This window comes from Lygodium microphyllum, chromosome 5 (genome assembly GCF_053477565.2).
Source record: "Lygodium microphyllum isolate KBCC chromosome 5, Lygodium_microphyllum_v1.1.10, whole genome shotgun sequence".
NCBI classification, from domain to species: domain Eukaryota; kingdom Viridiplantae; phylum Streptophyta; class Polypodiopsida; order Schizaeales; family Lygodiaceae; genus Lygodium; species Lygodium microphyllum.
In genome coordinates, this window is record NC_141139.1 from 90,238,908 (window position 1) to 90,265,803 (window position 26,896).

The following is a 26,896-nucleotide window of genomic DNA, read 5'->3' on the forward strand; positions in this document are numbered from 1 at the left end:
ACTCATGTTTTTATGAATCCTCTTGAACTAAGTGCTTATGTTCTTGAATCTATAGCTTAATTGAACCTCATTAAAAATTTGTATCACATCATTGTAACCTAGCATTCCAATACTATCTATTAGCTATCAAGATGGCACAAGTAGCAATGGTGGCTTGGTCTTCGATGGCATTAGCTTTTGGAATCTTGATGGAAATCCTGGTGATTATGTCATTCTTGATTGAATGGCATTTGGATGTGGTACAAGCAATTCCTTGGCTATCACAACTTTAATCTTTGGTACCTTAGGGCTGGCCGAATCATGAGGTTTCTCAATACCAAAGAAATTACTTACCTTGGGTGCTGACTTTTCATACTGGCCTTGCTCCTGATCAAGCACCTCTCTAAATCTAGTTTCATTTACCTTGGTGTTGGATCAATAACTCCTACTCCTTATTTATATACAAACTCTATTGCAAATGCAATCCCTAATTTTTGGTGCATCAACATTATAAATGTAATTGTTGGGAGTTCATACCTAACTTTTGGTGCATCAACATTATAAACATAATTTTTGGGAGTTCATACCTTCATCTTCCCAATGGTACACTTGATTTTGGCCCTACCACAAGAATGGGGGGAGCAATTAGTAACACCGGAACCTTGATTTCTAGAATTAGTGGTGCTGCTTCTTACATTCCGTTTTTTGTAATACATGGAGATTAGCCTTGTGGAGACTTCTTGGAGACCCTGGACCAAGTTTTGGAGAGCTTGATACATGATATGACTATCCTAATGACATGGATCTACCACTTATATCCTTTTATTTCAAATATGGAAACATTTTCATACCAATAAATATTGCAAAATGTTTATCTACACATCTAATAATGGACATTGGTGGATGTGTTGGCCATATCTTCCCACGCCCAATGGTTTAAAAGCATATTTTGTTTTAGGTGCAAATACACAAATATCCACCCATATGATATTTGATGCTCAAAACCAAAGATTAGGATGTATATATGATAGTTTTTGAGTGTATTATCTTGATTGCTTGGGATGGATGCGTCTAGATAGCAAAAAATAGGCTTACGCTCTTGTTCAAACATGTTCCAATATTTTTTAAATGGGACCTTTTGGGATACAAGTTACTACACATGCGTAAAGACGTGGTGGATTTTCCATTTCCTTTTTTTGTAAGACATCTAAGTCATGACTATAGTAATTCATTACATATGCTTATTTAAAATCTTGGGAGTTCACCTTATAGAAAATATAAGATGCCATGTGAGTTCAAAGGAAATGATATTTTATTTAGTAAAATTATAGGATTATATTTACAAAAGGGATTTTAATTATAATTTGAAAAAAACCTATAAGTTTAGTAAAGTAAAAGGGGTCATTTTATGGCCTTTTAACATGTAAAAAAAGGGTATTTCTTAATACCATTTGAACGCATGTTATATAGATAATTTTTTATAGGTGCACCCCTCAGGTTTAAAATAAATAATTTATTCAATATTGCTTCTATTTTATTCAATAAATATAAAACTTTATTTTTTACATAAATCAAAGACTTATTTCACTAGAGGGCTCAACCATCCCTTTACATTAACACATTACTTGTTTGAAAAATATATAATCAATAAATTTCTCATAATTAAAATAGATGCTCAAAATTCTAGGTGGGATACTCCCAAATGGTTGAAGGGCCATGACCATGGATCTTTTGTTGACACCTTCATCCCTCACAGGTTGTTGGAACTCTATCTGCGTTCTTGTAGACAATAAACCTGGGCTTTTGGTGTGCTTACTCTTGTAGCCCCTATCCCAATGGAAATATGGTTCTTTTTGGTTAGAGAGGAAGATGTCTAAAGTGCATCTAAATACTATGCAAGTCTAGCACATGAAGGGATCTTCTCACTCTCTCGAACTACAATAATTAATGGTTTTCTCACTCTGGCTCCCTTGGGGGCTAGTAGATGTGGCTCACCCCATGGAATATGTGTGTCCACCAAATCTAGAAAACCCAATTAAGGAAGACATGACTCCAAATTTCTATATGGGATTTCCAACTATTTAAGACCTTTTATTAAATGTTGTTGTGATCTAGCTAGTCACATATAAGAAAGCTAGTTTCTCATAACCAATAAATATATAAAATACTCAAGAAAATATGAAATAGCCATAATCAAAGCAACGTAGATAATTCTCTAATTTCATATGAATGAATTACAATGGTGAAAATTGTGGTTGGTAGTAGCAAGGAACTCACCCCTTGCAGTTGTGGAGCAAGATACTCAACCCTTAGCTATGGTGGGAGGTCCAAAACAATGAAGCATTAAGAGAAGATTTGATTATTGGCAAAAAGATAATCAATATTGTTACATCTCAGTCTTTTATACTATTTCCCAAACCTATGATATGCTTCATTTACAAGCCTACTAGGCCTAAAGAAGCTTTGACCTCAAAGCTTGGAAATGGTATAATATTTAAAATGGAATATACAAAAGATATTTAGAGGATATAGATCCATGTTGAGAATGAAACCTATAATGTAGAGAAGGACCCCCTTGAAGCAAGAATAACAAAGAAGTGAAAGAATTACATACTATTGTAATTGTCTACTCATTTAAAAGATGATATCTTGACCAAGTTAGGGTATTTTAATTTGTGATAGAAGTTTAATACAACAAGCTATCATGTTCAAAAATTTAGTGTTCTTCATGTAAAAACCAAGGAAAGCAATCAAGATATGAGGATGGCTACCGAGTAGACTCTTCAAAAGGTAAGCTCTACCATTTAATAAGATATTTTAGCAATGTTCAATTCTTCAAAACTTTCTCTTACTTTCCAATGACTTTTTTGGGCTCGTAAATGATGAGACAATCTTCATCCATGGGAAGCAATTCTTCCAAGACTTGGACGGTTGGACATGCATGCTTCTTTAATTGAGAAACATGGAAGATATCATGAATGTGTATTTAAGAAGGAAAATTAAGCTTAAAAGCAAGCTCTCGATCTCTCTTTAGAATTTGATAAGGATAATAAAACCTATTGATAAGGACCATAAAATTGATGAGCTAGCTTATTATGGCCACCTTTTAAGGATACATACCTAGACTTAGGCACCTTGAGAAAAGCCCAATAACCTTCTTTAGATTCTCATTAAAGCTTTCATCTTCTCAACTTTATCCTTAGCTTGTGGATTCACTTTATCATTGAAAATATCCAAAGGTATTTGCACTTTATACCCATAGAGCGCTTCGAATGGTATCATACAATGCTTATATGATGTCTGCCATTATAGCAAAATTCAGCCAAGTATAACCATTGGTCCCAAAAGTCTTGAGTATCATGGTAAAAGTGATGAAGATAGACTTCTAGCAACTTATTAACGTGCTTTGTTTGCCCTTTTTTTGGGGTGATATGACATGCTAGAAGTCAATTTTGTGCCCATAGAAGATAATAAACTCTACCAAAAATTGCCCATAAATTTAGTGTCATGATCAAATATACTATCTTTAATGACATTCCATGAAGCTTGAACACACTCTTCCGAAATTGATCATCCACTTGTTTGGCAAAAAATTAGACGTTAGTTGGGATGAAATGAGTTGCTTTTGTTAACTGATCAACAATCACATAAATGCTATTCCATCCATGCTTTGATGTAGGTAATCCCATAATAAAATCCATACTTATATCAGTTCGCTTCTCTTGAGCAATAGGTAATGACTGAACCAATCCACCCAATAGACGTATATAATCTTTATTTTGTTGACACAGTAAACATTGCATAATGTAATCTTTAACATCTTGCCAAACGTCCTTCCAATAAAAACTCTTATGGATAGTGTTAAATATTTTGAACAGCCCATAGTGACCTACATTTCTTGCAAGATGCAATGCTTGAAGAATGTTTAGGGCATCAAATAAACTCATCCTTTGTATCATAATAGTCCATTATACCATGAAAAATTAGGACATTTTTCATTTCTTCATTGCTAAAATTCTCTCATTATAGTGGGTGCATTTTCATTAAGCAATATACTATTCTTGTATGTCATGGATTCAATCTTTGTATAGGATATGGATCAAAGAAAGTGAACATGCCCACATTCTTGACAAAGAATCCACGAGAATATTATATTTACCCACATGTAAGAAATGTTAAAATAATTGCCTTGAAGTGTAGACAACCACCTTCATTACTCAAGAGATAAAGTAGGCTGAGAAATGAAATATTTTAGCACAAATTATCAATGTTAACATTGAAATTGTTGCCATAGATATAGTGACTCCACTTTTTGGTTGCATGAAGAATGGCAAGTATTTCTTTCTCATAGATATGAGGTTGATGTTTCTTATCATCCAAATTTCTAATTTCATAAGCAATAACTCCATGATCTTGATATAAAACAACCTTGATACCTCTTTCATTAACATCTACATATATAGTAAATTTCTTAGAAAAATATGGACATACCAAAATTTGTGCTAAAAGTAAGATTAAATTTAGCTCATTGAAGCTTTTGAATGCTATAGAATCCCAAAAGAAATACTCTTTTTTCAGCCGATCAATTGAGCCACAACATGCACCAACAATATGTGCAATGAGTTCACTGCGGCAAGGACTACCCATCTTCGGAATGTCCTTGACCACCTTCATCATACATGAATTATGGATGATTCGGTCATGGGGCAACACATTAGAGAACCTCATGTAGGCTTCTTACTCCTCACTTTACTTACCAATAGTCAAACCATGCTAGATAACATCCACTTTTCCCACAACTAGCATACCAGCACCTCTAATAGCCACACAATGTGTTGAGATTAATCCCTTAGGAATCCCTAGACCTCCAATATCAATACCAATTAAGTAACTTGTTCCCTTCCTAGGGGATGTGTCTACTTTACTTGTGCAACAGTTTTGTACAGTGATGAAGGTGCAGCAAGTGGGAGTTGGGTTAAATTCCATGCGGACTCAGAATGTTGCCCCACACTTGAGGACCTAGTTGGCTAGAGATTGTGATGCTTTACTATTCTCAGGGTGATATGTTTTCTAAGAAAGCTCAAAATGGCCTGCCCTTGATGTGCTCTGAGGTTGTGACATGGAAAAATGGGTTATGGTGTTACCTTTTGTGCACTGAGGGTGCATGTGTTTTTTATTTTATTTTATTTTATTCTCTTTTGTCTCTTAAAAAATAATAATGCATAACAAGGTACAAGTGATGAAAGAGGGGAAACAATTCACTCAAGAATTGGCCTAAGCATGCACTAAAGACAATCCATATTAAGAATATATTATTTGGCATACTCACATAGCTACAATGATGATTCTTGGTAGAAAGGATACATGCACATGGAAAAACTACTGTCCATCGTGTCCTGTAGTAAACTAGGTACAAAAAGTTGGCAGTTTTAAGGCTTGGAGGTGAAGGCAAACCATCACCACTCGTTCAATTCCAACATAGATATAAAAAAAGGGTGGTGGTAGCTCATCTTTGTAAGGTGTTACTAGCCATTGGAGAAGAATGATGAGGAGCAAGACATAGTTGCAAGTGGTGGCGACTCATCTTTGTAAGGTGTTACTAGTCATTTTGGAGAAAAATGATGAGGAGCAGGAGATAGTTGTAGGTGATGATGAAGAAAGGATCAAGAAAGTATGTGAACTCTTTTACAAAATGGACAAAGGAAGAGATTAGATCAATGGGCTAAAATAAATAGGTCTTGTTGACATGGATCACTCTGATGTTAGGGATTTTTTGAAAGCTATATCTACCATGCTCTTTCTCCTAGTAGTCTTGTGGACATGCCTCCTTGGGTAAGGGCAGAAGAGTGGAGCTACTCGCTCTATTAGATGAAGAATTCTGAAGCCCTCTTGTTGCCTTCCAAAATGTGATAGCACCATTCTAGTAAACATGCCACACTTCTCTAGGCTTCAATTTCAAGTATCTTTCCCTACTTCCTTGAACTCTACAAAAATTTTGATAGGCCTTAACATCCAATGCTCTAACTACTTCACTGTAATGTTCTTAGTTACTTGTATGAGTAGCTATACAGGAAAGGAGGCATGTGATGATGTATGGTATGTTGATTCTAGTGCATCTAATCATATGACTAACCATGCTGAATAGTTTGACAAGATAAAATATTTACAAAGTACAGGTTCTGTAGAGATGGGTGATGATTCATATAATCTAATTTCACATCTTGAAAACATTCCTTTGTCTTTGCATGATGATCAAACAAAGTGTTTGTCAAATGTTTTACATATGCCATGGTATTTGTTGGTCAAATGATAGAGCAAGGGTTGTAGGTTAGATTTAATACAAAGGGCTATTTTATTTGAATACTTCAACAATAAGTGCAAATTGACTACAAAAGGAAGCATAATTGGCCATATTTTTACTTTGTATATTGGAATTCCTTCTATAAATGCTACTATGTATGCTAAAGGTAAAGGTGTGGTTGCAGACATTGAAATATGTCACAAATGCATTGGACATGCAAATCTTCAAAGACTGAAATTACTGCAATCAAAAGGGTTGGTTGCCTATATTCTAAGTTACAAAATTACCTAAAGTCTATGAAGCATATCAGTTTGGAAGCAAGCAAGACAATCATTCTTGCATGACAACGATGTAAGCAATAATATACTTGATTTTGTGCATATAGATGTTCGGGAGCCTACCGAAAATGTATCACTTGGTGGCAGTAAGCATTTTGTTACATTCATTGATAATTGCTCTACAAAAGTCTGGGTATATTTTATGAAGAAAAAAAAGTAAAGTGTTTAAGCACTTCAAAACTTTCAAGGTTATTGTTGAAACAAAAATAAGCATGAAACTTAAGTGATTGAGGTTAGATGGAGAGGGAGAATATGTCTCTAATGAGTTTAAATTTTTTGAGGTCCCATGGGATAAAGTAATAGTTTACATGCATGTATATTCCACAATAAAATGTTATTACATAAAGGAAAAACAGACATATTACAAAAGTTTCATGGGCATTGACAGTTGAAAAGAATATTCCTGATCAATTTTGATTTGAGGCTATTCATACTAGTACCTACATTATAAATAGATCTCCAATAGAGCTTTTTGAGTTAGGTAAGAAAGTAGACCCAAAGACTAAAAAATGTATTTTCATTGGATACTCTACTGACTAGAAAGGGTACCATTGTTGTAATCCTGTTGGTGGTGAGTTTTGGGTGAGTAGGATATCATTGTTATAACCCTGTTAGTGGTGAGTTTCATGTGAGTAGGGATGTTATTTTTATGAGATAAGAAATTGGTATGCATCTAGTAGAGATGCATTGGATGAGTCAATGATTATGATAATCAATTGTAGAAAAAAACTAGGAACTATGGGCTCTTAGTGGACTAGAGATATTATTTGGTAGTAGATCTACAGTTAGTTCTTAGTTTGGGAGACTAAGGAGAAAACCCACATATTCAAGTATATCTACTAGTACTGTAGATAATGACAAAGGGAAAAATAAAGTGTCATATGGTAATAACTCATATACTAGTCATGGAGTACTTGATGGAGACTCTAGTGGCTAAGAGAGTAGACCTATATCTTTAATAACAAATTGAAAATTTACCTAAAAGAAAAACATTTGTTATGAGGATTTAGAGCATTCTACATATGTATGCAAGTTAAAAAATATGTTTCATGGGCTAAAGCTAGCACCTAGAGTATGGTCTAACAAGATTGGAGAGTATCTTGTCAACATTGGCTTTTATGTCTCTAATGTAGATCACTCACTCTATGTGAGGAAGGGTGATACAGGTTTGATTGTCATAGTTGAGAGCAGAATTCAAAGCCCAATAAAGTGCGGGAAAAATGCAGAAAAGAGAAAATTTCAATCGAGAATCAGACCTCGTCATCGTGAAAGCAATAAAGACAGATTTTGCAATTTTTACGAGTCATGAAAGACAGGATTTCAAAGCGGTTTCGAAGAGACCTTGTGGATTTTTTATAATTTTTTGAGATGCCAAATTGAGTCAAAGCAAGTGACCAGTAGTGTGAGACCCCAAGTTAGGATAAGTAGAAATTTTCAGAGGTCAATTTGGAAGCCAGATGGTGGAGACATGAAGTCGGCAAAGCCACAAATGGCCAACATTAAAACTTCTTGGGCATGGCTTTTGGGGGGGCCATTGGTCCCCCTAATTAAACTCTAAAAAACAAATTTTATTTCTTTTGCCCAAGAGGGCCAATTTTTTTAAGTGTGTGGTGCGCAGATCGGACGCAGATAGCTCACGTGGTGAATCGCGGAAGGTCCCCAAGAACAAAGTACTCTACTTTTTAGCACAAAAACCCATGTAAAAGCAAGCATGACATGAGACAAGAGACAAATTGGGTTCAATCTCCCCCATGCCTTGTGTGAGCGCTTCACAAAGCATGTATTTAATGTATATTTCCAATCTTTATGCTCAAAAATAGCCCAATTATAAAAATATGACAAGCTTTTAGCTTTTGAGTTTGCTTTCTACCAAAAATAGGAAAATAAAGCTAATGGACGGTGCCCATAGTGTCTGGCACGCCCAATCTCAATGTCCAAATAGAAATAACATATCCAGGCGCATAAGCGCATACAAAATAATAATAAATAATCGATGTCTCTATAGACATAACAAAATATAGGCGTGGCGCCTATCAAAATATAGTCCAAAGGTCGAAAAACCCGCTAGACTCCAATGCTTTCCTCCGCCACTGCTGCTATCTCTACACATCAACTGAAGCATTCACAATCATTAGTAAAATAACACAATTAAACCGACAAAAGTGAATACCTAGCAGTCTTCAGCTACATAAATAAATCAACTGGTTAGAAATAAATCCTAACCTTAATTTATTACGAGTGCGCACTCTAAACTCATAAATGTTTATTAATTTAATATGCATTTTGCGGAATCACCCGCTATGGAATCACCCATGTACACAATAAATTAATGAAACGCCCGAAAAGGACAGGCGTCCCCATCAACTTCTCGCACAAAGAATCCTCTTTGCGTATGAGCCCCGGTCATCTAAGTTTACGGAATCCACCGTAAAACCTCACGGAATCCACCGTGGAATATGCCTCCTGGCATCATACCCCCGGGGTGGGATAGCAATTGACCTCAATTGCTATTAGCTCAATGTGGAGCTAACAGAGTGGGGAAAGCATTTAGGTCTCTAGCGTGCATCCATTGTGCTTCCTCTACAGGATGGTTCTTAAATTTCACTAGATATCTAGAATACCTTCGGCCAGTTCTAGTGGTCATGTAGTCAATGTCTATAATGGCTTCTGGTTCAAGTATTTCAGTCTCTTCTTCTAGTAAAGGTGGGTTTTCATAGACAGGGTGGATAGGTAATTGTCCTCTAAATGGTCTCAATAAACTAATATGAAATGTATTATGAATTTTCCAATGTGATGGCAGTTCTAACTTGAATGCATTGTCATTAATCTTGTGAATGATTCTAAATGGTCCGTAGAATCTAGGGGCTAATTTGACAACTGGATGTCTATCTACACTTTGCAGTCTATGCTTTTCTATTCTAAGCCAAACATAATCATCAACTTTGAAATTCATGGCTTGTCTTTTCTTGTTGGCTTGTTTGGTATATGATTGTTGGGCTTTAGCAATCATATCCTTTACTTCATCAAAAATAGTGTTATGCATAACAGCAATATCATCGGCACTTTGTATTCTATTAGACAAAGAGGCAACAGGTGTAGATAATCTATATCCATAAATAACTTCAAAAGGTGCTTTCTTTGTAGATGTGTGCGGTGTATTATTGTAAGCAAACTGTAATAAATGTAAATGAGTATCCCATGTCTGAGGTTTAGAGATAGTGTATGCACGTAAAAGATCTAGAATAGTGCTATTTGTGGCTTCTGTTTGTCCATTTGTTTTTGGATGAAATGCAGATGAGAAATCAATCTTTGTGCCTAGATTTGCAAACAGTGTAATCCAGAAATTATTACAAAATCTAGAATCTCTATCTGAAATAATCACTTTTGGCAATCCATGGTTAGTAAAAACAGTTTTAAAAAATAACTGTGCTGCTTGTGATGCTGTTAAAGTTTTCTTACATGCAATAAAATATGCTTGCTTACTAAATCTATCTACAATTGTCCAAATCATGTCATGGTTAGATTTAGTATTTGGTAAGCCAGTAATGAAATCCATAGATATATGTTCCCAAGGTTTGGATGGAATAGATAAAGGCATTAATAACCCATACTGTTTACCATGATGTCTTTTTATTCTTTGACAAATCAAACATTCTGAAACAAAATTAGATACATCTGCATCCATATGCGGCCAATAAAAATCTTCAGTTAACATGCGTAATGTAGAGATGATACCTCTATGACCTTGATATGGGGGACAATGAATTTCATTCAAAACAAAAGATCGGAATGGAATAGTAACACACAGTCTCTTTTCAAAGAACATGAATCCATCATTATATGACAATGAATCAACAGGAATGAAATTATTTTGAACTAATTTTTGCCAATCAGAATGAAAAGTAATATCCTGGTGATATGTATCTTTCATAGCAATCAAAGAATCAAAAGATATGATAGAAATATTATGAATTGCAGGTCTTCTACTTAATGCATCAGCAACTACATTTTCTTTTCCAGGTTGGTATTGAATGATAGGATGGAAACTTTGAATGAATGAAGCCCATTTGATATGACGGTCAGAAATTTGGGGTTGGCTAAGTAGATGTCTAATGCTTTGCTGGTCGGTCTTTATCATGAATTCTGAACCCATTAAATAATGCTTCCATTGTTTTAATGCTTGTACAACTGCTAAGAGTTCCTTGTCATAAGTGGAATATTTGAGCTCAGAGGGTTTCAGCTTAGAACTAGAATATGCTATTGGATGGTTGTCTTGCATTAGCACGGCTCCTATTCCTGATCCGCTAGCATCTGTCACAACTAGAAAGAATGGTCTATTAAAGTCAGGCAATTGTAGGACAGGGGCATTGGTCAATGCACGTTTGAGTAAATCAAAGGATTTCTGCTGGTTTTCAGTCCATTGATAATCAATGCCTTTCTTAAGAAGTTTGGTCAGTGGTAAAGCAAGTAATGAGAAATTACGTACAAACTTCCTATAGAAACTAGCAAGACCAAGGAATGAGCGTAATTCATGTACATTTTTAGGAACAGGCCAATGCAATATTGCATCAATTTTCTTAGGATCAACTTTTATTCCTTCTTTTGATACAATATGACCTAGATATTCTATTTCTGTCTTGAAGAATTCACTTTTTTCAGGATTTGCAAACAATTGATTTTCTTTCAGTAATTGAAAAATTAATGATAAATGCTCATAATGCTCTTTTTCACTTTGACTGAACACTAAAATATCATCAAAGAAAACAATCACACAATATTGATATTTTAGAAAAATACGGTTCATCATTCTACTGAAAGTAGCAGGTGCATTAGTTAATCCGAATGGCATAACTAAGAATTCGTAATGGCCAAACTGTGTCCTGAATGCAGTCTTAAATATGTCGGATCTATCTAACCTCACCTGATGATATCCAGATTTAAGGTCAATTTTACTAAATATAGAAGATCCTTGCAGTTTGTCCATAAGGTCATCAACTCTAGGTATAGGATACCTATTCTTTACAGTGATCTTGTTTAATGCTCGGTAGTCAATACACATCCGATAAGTATTATTCTTTTTCTTGACTAAGAGCACAGGTGCACCGAATGGAGAACTGCTAGGTCGAATTAAGCCTCTATTTAGTAATTCTTCTACTTGACTCTGGATTTCTTTTTGCTCTATTTGATTGTGCCTGTATGGGGCTTTGCAAGGTGGTTGTGTGCCAGGTATTAGGTCAATCTTATGGTCTTCTGGACGTGATGGAGGTAAACCTGGTGGTAGGTCTTCTGCAAAACAGTCCTTAAAATATGCAAGAAATTCCTTATGCCTAGGGTGCATATGAGTTTCTTTTGCGTGCAATTCATTCACCCAAATGAGATATGATTTAGTATTCTTGCGTAGTGCACGTTTTGCTTGAGTATGCGAAAGTAGTGGAAACATATGAGATGCATGCATACCAAATAATGTAATAGATTTTCCTTGAAAATTTATATTCATTGTGTGTGTGGAATAATCTATATTGGGATTATGTTGGTGTCTCCATGGCATTCCTAGAATAATGTCGCTAGACTGTAATGGGACAACTAAGAAATTTCTTCTTTCAATATATGGACCAATTTGAATTTCTAAATCTTGAACTTCTTGTGTGCCATTGTACCTAGTGCCTAAAAATGCAGCTTTTATGCGATAGTGCGTAGGTACTGTATGCAATTTCAATTCCTTTACCAATTTTGCTGAAATAAAGTCATGGGTACTACCGTCATCATGTAATATAATTCTTTCTTTTCCATGCACCATACATTTCATAGTCAACAATGAATGTGAAGTAAGCATACCTGGTAAAGTGTTGGAAGTAGTAGTAGGATCATCTTCTTCTTCAGTGAAATCCGGCATATCCTCATGCTCGTCTTCGTCCATAGCTCCAAGGTAGTTGATATGTGCTGATGGCTTCTTTGAATGACAATTTGTTGCGAGATGGCCTGGCTGGTGACACTTGTAGCATACGATGGGCTTGGCTTTGGTCACATTATTTGCAATGGCTGGGAGTCTGGGTATATTTGGATTTGCTTGTGGAATAGGCTTAGGATTTGGATTGACAGTGGATGGTAATGCAGGTGGTTTAGGCCAATTCTTGCGGAAAGATGGTGATGAAAAACGACCTGGATTAAACCTTCTGAAATTTGAATTGAATTGTTTAGATCCATAATTACCGTTTGCTTGGAATGGCTGTGGTCGTCGATCTCTTCCGCGTAACTTATCTTCAGTGTCGTGGGCTAAGGAGATGGCATCTTCAAGGGTAGCAGGCTTGAACATATTCACCTCAGCGTAGTAATGTCCAAGAAGTCCAGACATGTACTTCCGCTTATGTGTTGTCTCTGGTACGTCTTCAAGCATGCGTAGCTGTAGGAGTGCATTCCAAAAACGCTCTGTATACTGTGGAATAGGCTCACGATCGCGCTGTTGAAGTAAATCCCATTGCTTGATAGCCTTCTCATGAAATTGCGGTGGTAGAAAATTTTGCATAAACTTCTTCTTAAAATCTTCCCATGTAGCAGGACATTCTATACCCTTGCGGACGACAGTCCACCAAAGTGATGCTCTATCTATCAGATGATTAGTAACACACTTGATTTTATCTTTCTCAGGATAAGTTTCCTCATGGAAATAGTCATCAAACTGGCTAATGAAAGATAAAACAGTCTTTCCTTCTCTTATGCCATTGAAAGTACGAAACTTGAAACTTCGTTTACTTATCTTAGATTCCTTGCGGATGGTTTGTGCTTCAAGAGTGGCGTCGATGGTACAGCGAATCAGATCTTCAGCTTGGGGTTCTTCTTTATCAGTGGACGCTCCTTGTAGCTTTGTCAATTGCGCTTGCAATGCTTGCCTAGCTCTTCGCTCTTCTTCCAATTGCAGCATGATAAGATCCAGCTTTTGTTCCATGGTAGGCTCGGGTAGATCGTCTTCAGCCATAGGATCATCCATATGTGGGGTAGTCATCCTGTAAAACTCAACAAACCTTTCTCACTCAAAATCAGTTAGCGGGATGAGCGTAGCTCAAATTTGGGGTTACAAGGCTATGTATTTTTGGGTATTTTCTTCTTCAATTTTTAGAAATTCTGAAATATTTCTGTCTCCGTTTGCTGAAAGTACTTCAACGAACTTGTAGATAGTTAAAACAGCTTGCTGCAAACAACTTTCCAGTTCAAAGTTTTTGCAAACGAACAAGTCTTCTATGAGTTTTAAGCACTAGTCAGTTCTGATTTAGTCTGACTTGCAGAGTTGCAGACTTAGCAGACTTGCAGGGTTGTTGACTTGCTGGACTTAGCCGATTTGCAGGACTTGATTCCAAGTGACTTACTGAACTTGACTTCTGTAGTGCGAGACCCGGAGTATTTTGACTTCTCTGCCCTGTAGAACTTGCAGAGTATAGTGTGTCTTAAGCTTTGACTTAAGATTAAGAGAGTTTTAAGAGGGCTTAATGGTGGAAGAGGCCGCCGTTTCTGATCGTGGGGGGGGGGTCTGTTTTTTCCGCGCGTGATTTTCGGGACCCTCCTCTTGCCAAACGATTTGACGATTTGAAGCTTTTAAAGCTTCTTAAGCTTAAGACTAAGCTCTAAGGTATTAATAAGCTTGATTAGGAAAGATCTTATCTCTGTTTGCAATGACTTGATGAAGAGAATTGATGAGTGGTCCTCCGCCGTCAGAGATTGGTCCTTCGCGATCTGACAGTGGAAACAGGGGTTCTTGATCGCCAGAAGTCTGCCTGTATCGACGGTTCGCGACGAGATTGACTGTAGAGGCCGTTTGTTCCTGGAGCTCCGCCTTCGCCCGAGATTGGTAGCGATTGGAAGCCCTTGATCTCTGCTCCGCTCTGATACCACTGGTACGCAGATCGGTCGCAGATAGCTCACGTGGTGAATTCCCAAAGGTCCCAAAGAACAAAGTACTCTACTTTTTAGCACAAAAACCCATGTAAAAGCAAGCACGACATGAGACAAGAGACAAATTGGGTTCAATCTCCCCCATGCCTTGTGTGAGCGCTTCACAAAGCATGTATTTAATGTATATTTCCAATCTTTATGCTAAAAAATAGCCCAATTACAAAAATATGACAAGCTTTTAGCTTTTGAGTTTGCTTTCTACCAAAAATAGGAAAATAAAGCTAATGGACGGTGCCCATAGTGTCTGGCACGCCCAATCTCAATGTCCAAATAGAAATAACATATCCAGGCGCATAAGCGCATACAAAATAATAATAAATAATCGATGTCTCTATAGACATAACAAAATATAGGCGTGGCGCCTATCAAAATATAGTCCAAAGGTCGAAAAACCCGTTAGACTCCAATGCTTTCCTCTGGCACTGCTGCTATCTCTACACATCAACTGAAGCATTCACAATCGTTAGTAAAATAACACAATTAAACCGACAAAAGTGAATACCTAGCAGTCTTCAGCTACATAAATAAATCAACTGGTTAGAAATAAATCCTAACCTTAATTTATTACGAGTGCGTACTCTAAACTCATAAATGTTTATTAATTTAATATGCATTTTGCGGAATCACCCGCTATGGAATCACCCATGTACACACTAAATTAATGAAACGCCCGAAAAAGACAGGCGTCCCCATCAACTTCTCGCACAAAGAATCCTCTTTGCGTATGAGCCCCGGTCATCTAAGTTTACGGAATCCACCGTAAAACCTCACGGAATCCACCGTGGAATATGCCTCCTGGCATCAGTGTGAAATGTGATATTTCTTTAGGCCAAGAGAGCCATATGTCTATTTGGTGCAGGTACGTTTAATGGTTTTCTATTTTAGTGATTGCATCATATCTGGCGGAGATTTGAGCAGTTGTCTAAGGACATTGTCAAGTGATAAGGACCTGTGATAGAGGGTAGTCCTAGTGACCATGTTCTACTCTACTGACCTACTAAGCAGTCATTCTAGGAGTCCTTACTAGTGTGAGGCAATTAGCGAAGCTTGCCCAAATATAAAAAGAAAAGCAAGTTTTGATTCTATCTAAAGATACAAATTACAAAGGTGTGTAAAAAGGGGTTTTAACCCCTCAATAAGAAAATGAAAAGAAGAAGAAAAAAAGGAAGAAAATTCCTACAAGTTGTCGATTATTGCCTTGTAGAGGCTCGATAGGTTCCTAGGAATGAGCCAGACCTAGGGCCACGATGCCTTGTCTTCCTAGGGATAGCAGATAGCAAAAAGAAAAGAAAAGGAAGGTTGGAGTGAAAATAAAAGTGAGCGGTGACAAAAAAGGATTAAGTGTTACATCACGAGGGCTTTGTAGGTTCTTGGGTGTCGAGTCAGGACCTAAGACCAATGCTATGTTCTCCTTGGGTCACTCTATGCTCAGCTCCCTCCTTTTTACAATCTTGAGTATGGAAACTCTGAACAGAAAATGTGCTATAAGAAGAAACTATGATGACCAGGCTATAGGAGTCCTTGCCTAGTAGGAGGTCCTGGTCTAGTTGTCCTAAGTTAGGTAGGTAGTTCAGACCACCACTAGGATGACCTCTTTGATAGGTTTTTTAGTCAATCCATGTTTAAGCAATTGGATAGAGACTCATCTGGATTTCTATTAGATCATGCCGGGCCTATCCCTTGTGGGTTTTCATGCCTTGATTTTGTCAGGGGGTTGGGTGAGAGCTATGGAGTGTTTAGTTGTGTATTTTTTGTATCAACTTGATGCTCTTTATGGTTATGTTTGTGTAGATGTGTTCATGGGATTCAATGGGCTTAGTTACCCTATCCCGTGGTTTCCAATGAGAGAAAAATTTAAAGCCTGGTAAAGTGTGGGAAAGACGCGGAGAAGAGCAAATTTAAGGCAGGAATTGGACCTCATTGAAAGAAATAAAGGTAGATCTGGCAATTTTTACGAGCCACGAAAGACGGGATTTTAAAGTGGTTTCAAAGAGCACTTGCAAATTTTTCACAATTTTTTGAGATGCCAGATCAAGTCAAAGCAAGTGGCCAACAGTGCGGGACCTTGCGTCGGACAAGCAGAAAATTTCAGAGGTCAATTTAAAAGTTGGACGATGGAGATATGAAGTTGGGCAGGGACAAAGCCACAAAGGGCCAACATTAAAACTTCTTGGGCATGGCTTTTTTTTGGGGGGGGGCATTGGCCCCCCCAATTAAACATTAAAAAGTAATTTTTTTTTTGGGTAGGGGGTGGTGCCATTTTGAATTGGTGCCTTACAAAACTTGTCGCCCCCTCCATTTTGGTGATGATTATGAGGAGAGGCTCATGGGGGGCTAAAAAGAACCTATGCAACACGGATTATCAGTGAGTTCCTCAAAATTTTCACTCCTGATCACTGCCTTCACCTCACACAATAGCTGCCCGGATGCAGAGATGAGAAATCACTTTTTCTCTCTCCTCCTCTCTCCTGTAAGGGGCTAATAACACACAAAAAATCAAGAAGAGGGTGTGATGAAGAATGCTTTTCCAACATGGAACGGATTGCTCCAAGATCAAAAGGAGGATGAGAGGTAATGTCCAGCGTGGTTGGGGAACAAATGATGGGTTTGTTGGTTGCCCGAAACCATTTCATAAAAACACACAACACACAAATAAGTGGTATGCTCAAATTTTACGAAGAAAATTGTATTGTTTTGATGCTTGATGGCTTTAATGATGTGTGCATGGAAAGAAGATATGTATGAATCATGTTTTAAGTATGGTTGAGGGCTGTGCGTGATAAAATGCAAAACCCATAGTCTTACATAGTTGTAATTTATCATTTAAATCTTGAAATGCATCTTAAATGAAGGAAAATGAGGGTTTCTTTTGTTTTGGGTTGGGAAATGAAGTCCATATGGGATAAAAAACTAATAAAAATTAGTGTTTAGTCACAATGATCAGTCAAGGGGGTATATCGTGGAATCTTGGGCATAGCACGAGTAGGAGATGATTGGTGGAAGCACGTTGAAAAACATTGCCCAAGGGTTGCAGCCTACATTGATAGAATACTATTGGATCATGCTATCATAGATACAGGATCATTTGTTAACATCATGAGTTTAGAATTGATGGAGACACTAAGTTTAGCAATCCAAAAGGATGCCTCCACAATTTTGCAAATGGGTGATGACAATTTAAGACAACTTGAAGGTTGTATTACCAAAGTCCTTATGACTATTATTGTAAGTGTGGAATGCACTGTGGACTTTAGGGTTATTAGGTTTTCAGGATGGTCAAGCTATTAGGTATTGTTAGGAAGGCCATGGATCTTGCAATCCGACTGTCAAGTTGATATACTTGTTGGTCATTTGATATTTGGTAGAGGTGCAAATCATGTGGTAGTAGATGCATACCATGAGTCTCCTCAAAGAAAGAGAGCTCCTCTATCCTCTATGGAATTAGAGACATTAGAAGATGTATCTACTAGTGAGACTTCGCCAAGTGATGAATTCGAAGAAGGGTCCACTACAAAGGACATCTATCAAATAACTCTGAATGAGCTGATAGAGCCTCAAGATCGAATACAAGACGTAGATGTAATTAAGTTAGATCTTGGCATGCCAAATGATCTGCAACTAATTAAATTAGTGTCCATGATCAATCTGGAAAAAAGGGAGGACTATGTGTCCCTTATCCAAGAGTTTTGCGACATCCTTGCCTTGAGTTATGATGATCTGAGAGGTATTCCTCCCAGCCTGCTGGTTGTTCATACCATTCCTCTAAAGGAAGGTAGCTGTCATGTGCGTTAGAAAGTAAGACATACGCCTTTTGAAGTGAGGGACGAGCTATTCGAGGAGTTACACAAATTGTGACAAGCTGGTTTGATATTCCCTGTTCAGCACATTGAATGGTGTCCACCTATTGTTATCAAGAAGAAGAAAAATAATCAAATCTAGCTTTGCATAGACTTTAGAGAGCTAAATAAGCAGACAATTAAGGACTGCTACCCATTGCCCTTTATTGACCACATTTTGGACCAGTTAGTAGGTAGGGAGATATATTCGTTTATGGATTGCTTTGGGGAGACAATCAAATGGAAATTACAGAAGAAGATAAGAGGTTGAAAACAAATTTCATTACTATCTTCGGTACCTTTGCGTACCATGTCATGGCCTTTGGTTTATGCAATGCACCTAGTTCATGGCAACGAATAGCAGACAAGACCTTTGGTGACATTTTCCCAGAGGAGTTGGAAGTGTTTATTGATGACCTAAGGGTAGCCACCATAAGAGAAAGGTAGTTGATTATTTTAAGAAAGTGTTTTGAGCACTACATGCAATTTTTCATAGCTCTTAACCCACGGAAGTGCGTCTTTGGGATACCTTTTGGGCTATTGCTAAGCCATGTGGTCAGTTCAGTAAGGATTGCAAATGATTGACCCTGAAAAGATCAAGGTCATAGTCGCCATGAGTCCGCCACACACTCTAAAGAAAGTACATAGTTTTTTATCATCAGTAGGGTATTATTGGAGATTCGTAAATGCTCTGGCAGAAAGAATGTAGCCACTAACGAATCTATTATCCTTTAGCTATCTATTTGTATGGAGTGACCCTTGCAAGGTAGCTTTTGATTATGTGAAATAGGAGCTAGTAAAAACACATGTTTTAAAAGCACCTAAAAGGAGCGAAGTATTCTATATATTTTCAGTAGCCACCATGCATAGTATCAACTTATGTTTATCCCAAATCTGGGAGGAAAAATGGTATCACCCGATAGCCTTTGCTAGTTGGAAGTTGGGCGTATCAAAATTCAACTGCACCTACATGGAAAACTTGTGCCTTGCATTGGTGTTTGTGACTAAAAAATTCAAGCACTACATTCTCTATGAGAATGTACTTTTTTATACGAAGGTGAAAGGACTTAGATTGCTGATGAATAAGCTACAGCCACCTGATCATTCAGCAAAGTGGTTAATCACTTTGGAGGAGTTTGATTATGAGATTAGAAGTAAGCCACCAAAGCTGCAGGGTATTGTGGAATGCCTTGTGGATTTCAAGGAGCCTAAAGAGATTTTGGATGAAGGAAGTGATGTTGAGAAAATGTTTAAAATTGATATGGCCTCGATCCCATCTTGGTATGCTGCTATCATACATTATTTATCAACAGGAGAGATTGGAGCCACTTTATCAAAATCAGAAAAGAGGAAAATTAGACAGCAGGCTTTGAAATTTTCCTTGATTGCAAGAATATTGGCAGGGGGTTGATGATATCTATTGCCGATGTGTGATGCTTGACAAGGTTCCATTCATTTTGGAAGAGTGCCATGACTCCGCTTGTGGAGAGCACTTTGCTGGGCGGCTAACTGCACAAAAAGCTTTAAGAGGTGGATATTGGTGGCTGTCCATTTTCCAAGATGCATTTGAGTATGTTAAGAGGTGCGATACTTGTCAACAGCATGATAGTAGGGAGAATAGAAAGCAACCACTTACTCCCATTATGGCTATACTTCCATTCAAGAAGTGGGGCATAGGTTTTGTGGGTCCTATTATCCCCTCATCTTCTACGCAGAAGAGATATATCATAGTGGCGATTGACTATTTTACAAAGTGGTCAAAAACACGAGCGACGAGGAAGGACGACACAAAAGAGACTGCTAGTTTCCTATTAGAGTAGATTATATGCCGATTTAGTCTTCCAAAAGAATTAGTATTAGACCGTGATTAAAAGCTAGATTGAAGACTGAAAAATTAAGCACAATAAGACGACTCCTTATAACCTGCAAGCAAATGGGAAAGTTGAAAGTACTAACAAGCAGCTTGTTGGTATTTTATCGAAAACAGTGTCAGAAAAGAAGCAAGACTGGGACAAGAAACCATATATGGCGGTGTGGGCATATAACATGACGTTTAAACGAGCCACTGGCCATACCTTGTTCAAGTTAGTATATGGGGAGTAGTGTATTTTGCCCTTAGAGATTGAGTTGCTAACTATAAGATTCACAATCAATCATTCTTTGGGTGACAAGGATGCCCTCTTCGAGTGCTTTACGACTTTGGCCCACTTGAATGAGCTCAAATTACAGAGTCTATTACACTAGGAAGTGGCCAAGCATCGGATAAACTAGTTGCATGACTTAAAAGTGAAGAAATATACCTTTAAGAAGGGATAGCTAGTTCTATATTATGATGCACGTGGAGAGGCGTTTCCATAAAAACTTAAGCCCAAATGGGACAGTCCTACAAGATCATAAGAATTGGGAAAAATAAGTCCACGGCATTACTAATGGGAAATCTAGAGGGAGTGGAGTTTAAAAATAAGGATAAACCTTATTATCTCTAAATGCACTAACAAAATAAATACCTTGCAGGTCAATGTGGGGCTGATAAAAAACCTACAAGAGAAAATATTGGTTGATAGGGCGGGTGATTCCTGTTAGATATGATCAATGCCCCACCCTCATTAGGTGCTACCAATGATCCATGGTGCTCAAAGTTGTAAGGCCCCCATTATGAGGAGAAGCCAAGTGTGAGCCCGGACATTGGTTGAGTCCTGACTTGTATATCAGATGAGGTCTATGTGACCGGATGGCAAAAAGGTGACTGTTGTGGGTCTAATCTTTGGGTTAGACGGAGTGGTTAAGCTGGTAGCAACTCGAGGCGCATTGCATTGAGTTGCGGTGTAAGGGAGTTAAAAGGGGCCCCTATTGTGGGGTCCGGGGGCAGCGCCCCCGGCCCGATGGTAAAGGGAATATTCCCTGGCCGACTAGTGGAGGCTCATATGGTAGGTCGGTCAGCAGGCCGACCTAACGATCTTCGCGGGCTATAAAAGCTAAACCCTTTCGCAGCCATCTGACACTCATCTTTCACCCAGTCAGAGTTGTTATTCCAGCTAGCCTTAAGCTCTTCACCTATCTTCTGTCTAGATCGCCATCTAAGCTTCACGCAGTGGAAGCGCACAGGTGGACAGAGCCATCTTTGTATCAGTTGTTTGGAGTTAAAGAATTTACTGATTCTCCTCTTATCTGTTGTGTACTATCTATCTCTTTCTCAGATTCTGTTCGCTGCGTCGTGTAATATTTTACATGGTATCAAAGCCCAGGGGGCTCTAGAGATCGGAGAGCGTGCAAGAGGCAAAGGCTTCAACAGCAAAGAGAAACTATGTCGACTCCGGGAAGCGGTTTTGGCGCATCAGGAAGCAGTGCAGGAGGTGGTGCTGCTGTACCGGCTATTCAAACACTGAGGATTCGTCCACCAACCTTTAGCGAAGGCAAGTTAGATGGTACAAACTACACCTTGTGGAAGTTCAAAATTACAACTATCCTTGATTCTTATGAGCTTCTGGAGACTGTGCTGGGGACTGACGCAGAACCACAGCCTACCCCCGACCCATCAAATCCTAGTGTGATGATTCCTCCGAATGCAGATCTTCTATGAGCTTGGAAATGAAGGAATGCAGATGCATTGTGTGCCTTAGTTACAAGCTGTTCTGATAGTGTTTTAACTCTGATTCAGCATACAACCAAAGCGTCAGATGCTTGGAATGTACTAAGGAGTCAGTATGAAACACGAAACCAAACAAGGATTCAAAACTTGGAGAATCAACTAGCAGCGGAGAAGTTTGCTGAAGGAGAGATGGTTGAAGCATTCATCACTCGGATTAAGAATCTGCGCGACCAGATGGCTGGCGCTGGGATACAAAAGACTAGCGAAGAGCTAGCTCGGAGGTGTCTTCGGATTTGTCCACAAAAGTTTGATGGACTAGTAACTGCCCTTAATACTCAGGTGAGACCTCAAGCTTTGACTTTTGAGGAGTTTTGTGCATTATTAATGGAGGAGGAGTTGAGGCTGAAAGCCCGAGAAGGAAGCAACAATGGAGATGCTGCATTCTCTGCCAATGCAAAAGGCAAAGGTGTTTCCTCCACCAAAAACGATGGTGACAAAAAGAAGAAGGGCGGCAAGAAGAAGTTTCAAGGAGAGTGCTTCTACTGTAAGAAGAAAGGACATGCAATTGCAGATTGTCGTGTCAAGAAGGCAGATGAAAAGAATGGTACCCTTAAAAGTAAAGGGAAAGAGACAGCCAATACGGCTGAAGAAGAGTTGGAATTATTCATGGCGACCATTGAGGAAGTGTGCTCCTCAGCACAAGAAGAATCTACCACTGACTCATGGGTGTTGGATAGTGGGGCCTCCCGTCACATGACCAACAAGAAAGGTCTATACAGTTCTATGCAGCCTCTACAAGAATCCATCACTGTGACGGTTGGAAATGATGCTAAATGCCCTGCTGCGGGCACATGTACTATTTATTTTGTTGCTGCAAATGGTGAAGTCAAAAAGCTTTCAAATGTGTTGTATGTTCCCGAAATCAGGAGAAATCTCTTATCAGTTGCTGCCATAACTGATCTTGGTCATGAAGTGAGGTTCAAGAAGACATGTGCAAAAATTATTGATAGTGCTGGCACAATTGTTGGCAAAGGAGAAAGAAGGAACAACCTGTATGAGCTAAGTGCTCTTACAGCCACCGCTGGAGTGGGCACAAGTAAGCTTTGGCATGAAAGGTTTGGACACATCGGATTTGTAGTATTGAAGGAGATGCAAAAGCAAGGTATGGTTGCTCACCTACCTACAATAACTGAATTGAAGGAACCATGTGAAGCTTGTATGATGGGCAAGCAATAGAGAAAGGCATTTCCACAAGAAAGCAAGAATAGAGCACAGGCTCCTCTAGAGTTGGTGCATGCTGACTTGTGTGGTAAGATGCCTACACAGGCCTTGGGGGGATCTTCTTATTTTATGTTGATTGTCGACAACTACAGTAGGAAGATGTGGGTGTACTTCCTTTGTGATAAGGCTCAAGCTTTTGGTAAGTTTAAAGAATGGCTAATACTTGTTGAGAATGAAACAGGGAAAAGTGTGAAGAAATTTAGAACAGATGGTGGTGGTGAGTTCAACTCAAAGGAGTTTGAAGGCTTTTGCAAGAGCAAAGGTATCAAGCGTCAATTGACGACGCCTCACACACCTCAGCAGAACGGTGTTGTGGAACGCAGGAATCGCACCATTGTGGAGATGGCAAGATGCATGCTAAAGGGCAAGGGATTGCCTAACCATTTTTGGACTGAAGCTGTTAATACTACAGTCTACATTCTAAATCCGAGCTATACAAAGGCTCTCAAGGGAAAAACACCTCATGAGGCTTACACTGGTAAGAAACCATCTGTCTCACATTTCAAAATTTTTGGATGTGAATGTTATGCACATGTTCCAGATGAGAAGAGAAACAAGTTACAACCAAAAAGCAAAAAATGTATCTTCTTGGGTTATAGTGATGAGCAGAAGGCTTACAAATTATATGACCAAGAGGCAAAGAAGATCATCGCGAGCCGTGATGTGGTGTTCAAGGAGGAGCCGCATACAGTGGAGGAGGAGAAGGCAAGTTCTTCCACTTTATCATCAAGAGAAGAAGTAGTCCACTATGAACCTGTCCCGAGAGCTATCCCTATCCTTAAGGAGGAGGAAGCATCATCTTCAGATGATGAGGAAAAAGATCACCAACCTGACATCACCTCACCGGAAAAGCCATTGCCGCGTTGGGTGAAGCAGCTCTATGACCACAATAATCCTATGCCTGCATCTGTTGAGGAGAAGGCAGACGGACCAAGGAGGTCTCAGAGAATAGAGGAGCAAAGGAGGGCTTCTGCTCACATAGTCAATATGGCCTTGATGGTTGAGATTATGAGAGAAGTAAAGGAGCCAACTGACTTAGAAGAAGCACTTGCAGATCCATCATGGAAGGCTGCTATGCAGGCGGAGTATGACAGCATAATGAAGAATGACACTTGGGAGCTAGTGGATCGACCAGCAAAGCGGAAGGTTATTGGCACCAAGTGGATCTGAAAGGTAAAGTACAAGGCTGATGGTACCTTAGAAAAGTACAAAGCTAGACTGGTTGCCCAAGGATTTTCACAAATTGAAGGGTTTGATTTTCAAGAGTCATTTGCCCCAACTGCCAGAATGACCACTATTCACACGGTACTTGCAGTGGCTGCCCACAAGAAGTGGCCAGTGTACCAAATAGATGTTAAGTCAGCATTCTTAAATGGTGACCTCAAGGAGGAGGTATACTGGCTCAGCCACCAGGGTTTGAGGCCCCCCATTCTGAGAACAAAGTGTGTAAATTGAAGAAGGCATTGTATGGGCTGAAACAAGCCCCTAGAGCATGGTACCGGATAGATAGGTTCTTTTTAAACCTAAACTTCAAAAGATGTGCCTCAGATGCTAACTCGTATGTTTACAGGGATGGTAAAAAGTCTGTAGTGATTGTCCTATATGTGGACGACCTTCTTATTACAGGTGACTATGAAGATATGATCAACCAAACTCGAAAGGCTTTGAGTTCTGAGTTTGAAATGACAGACTTGGGCTTGCTGCACTGTTGTTTGGGGATTGAAGTCTGGCAAGAGCCAGGAAAGATCTTCATCTCTCAGAAGAAGTATGCATGGGAGATCTTGAAGGCATTTGGCATGACCGAGTGCAAGGAGATAGCTACACCTATGGAGGTGAATGCAAAGTTATCCGTCGAGGATACATCAGCACTAGCAGACATTGGGAGGTATAGGAGGTTGGTCGGCAGTCTGATCTACTTGTGTAACACTAGACCAGATATTAGTTTTGTTGTTGGTGTTTTGAGCAGGTTCTCAAACAAACCTCATGAGAGTCATTGGAAGGCTGGGATGCGGGTGCTCAGATACTTGAAGAAAACTCTTGGCTATGGTATCATATACAGTTTCGGAATTTCTCTTGTGGGGAACTGTGACTCAGATTGGGCAGGAGACATTGATTCCAGGAATTCAGTTTCTGGTTATTGTTTCTCTTTGGGTTCAGGAATTTTCTCTTGGATTAGTAAGAAGCAACCAACAGTGGCATTGTCTTCTACCGAAGCAGAGTACAAGGCAGCTTGTTTTGCTGCATGTGAGGCCGTATGGTTGAGAAAGATTCTATGGCATATGGGAGTGCAGGATGAAGAACCAACTGTGCTGAGATGTGACAATCAGAGTTGCATCGCCATTGCCAAAAATCCAGTGTTTCATGCACGCACCAAACATATAGAGATCCAGTATCACTATGTGCGTGATTTGATGGAGGATGGGATAGTGGAATTCGTCTACTGTCCAACAGAGGAGAATGGAGCAGATATCTTCACCAAAGCACTTACGAAGGATCTGCTTCAAGTTCATCTTCAGAGACTCGGCATTGGGCCGAGGAGATAGTTCACCTATGGGTGGACATTGAGGGGGGGTGTTAGATATGATCAATGCCCCACCCTCATTAGGTGCTACCAATGATCCATGGTGCTCAAAGTTGTAAGGCCCTCATTATGAGGAGAAGCCAAGTGTGAGCCCGGACATTGGTTGAGTCCTGACTTGTATATCAGATGAGGTCTATGTGACCGGATGGCAAAAAGGTGACTGTTGTGGGTCTAATCTTTGGGTTAGACGGAGTGGTTAAGCTGGTAGCAACTCGAGGCGCATTGCATTGAGTTGCGGTGTAAGGGAGTTAAAAGGGGCCCCTATTGTGGGGTCCTTGGGCAGCGCCCCCGGCCCGATGGTAAAGGGAATATTCCTTGGAATATTCCCTGGCCGACTAGTGGAGGCTCATATGGTAGGTCGGTCAGCAGGCCGACCTAACGACCTTCGCGGGCTATAAAAGCTAAACCCTTTCACAGCCATCTGACACTCATCTTTCACCCAGCCAGAGTTGTTATTCCAGCTAGCCTTAAGCTCTTCACCTATCTTCTGTCTAGATCGCCATCTAAGCTTCACGCAGTGGAAGCGCACGGGTGGACAGAGCCATCTTTGTATTAGTTGTTTGGAGTTAAAGAATTTACTGATTCTCCTCTTATCTGTTGTGTACTCTCTATCTCTTTTTCAGATTCTGTTCGCTGCGCCGTGTAATATTTTACATGATTCCTTATCTAGAACACCCATACTAGCAGTAGAGATATCATCAGGGGAAGCTAATCTGGTGGAGTAAAGGCTATAAAGTGATTGAGCAATAGGATGGATCATTGATTTGGGAAATAAAAGTTTTCTATCATCACTGCTTACAGATTCTGACAAGCATCCTTGTTATATTCAATGAAAAAGGTGAAATAGAGCCTTCAATACATCCTCTGAATATGCTAAATTTTGACTATCATAATTATGAGTAGAGGTGACAATGACTGGCTATGCGAACCCATTGTGGACGTACACATTGCACTTTGATGGAGCATCCATGGGTCCCAACAATAAAGGGAGTACAGGGGTAATTATTAGAGATTCCCAATGTAGACTCCTAAATGAAATTAGCTGTA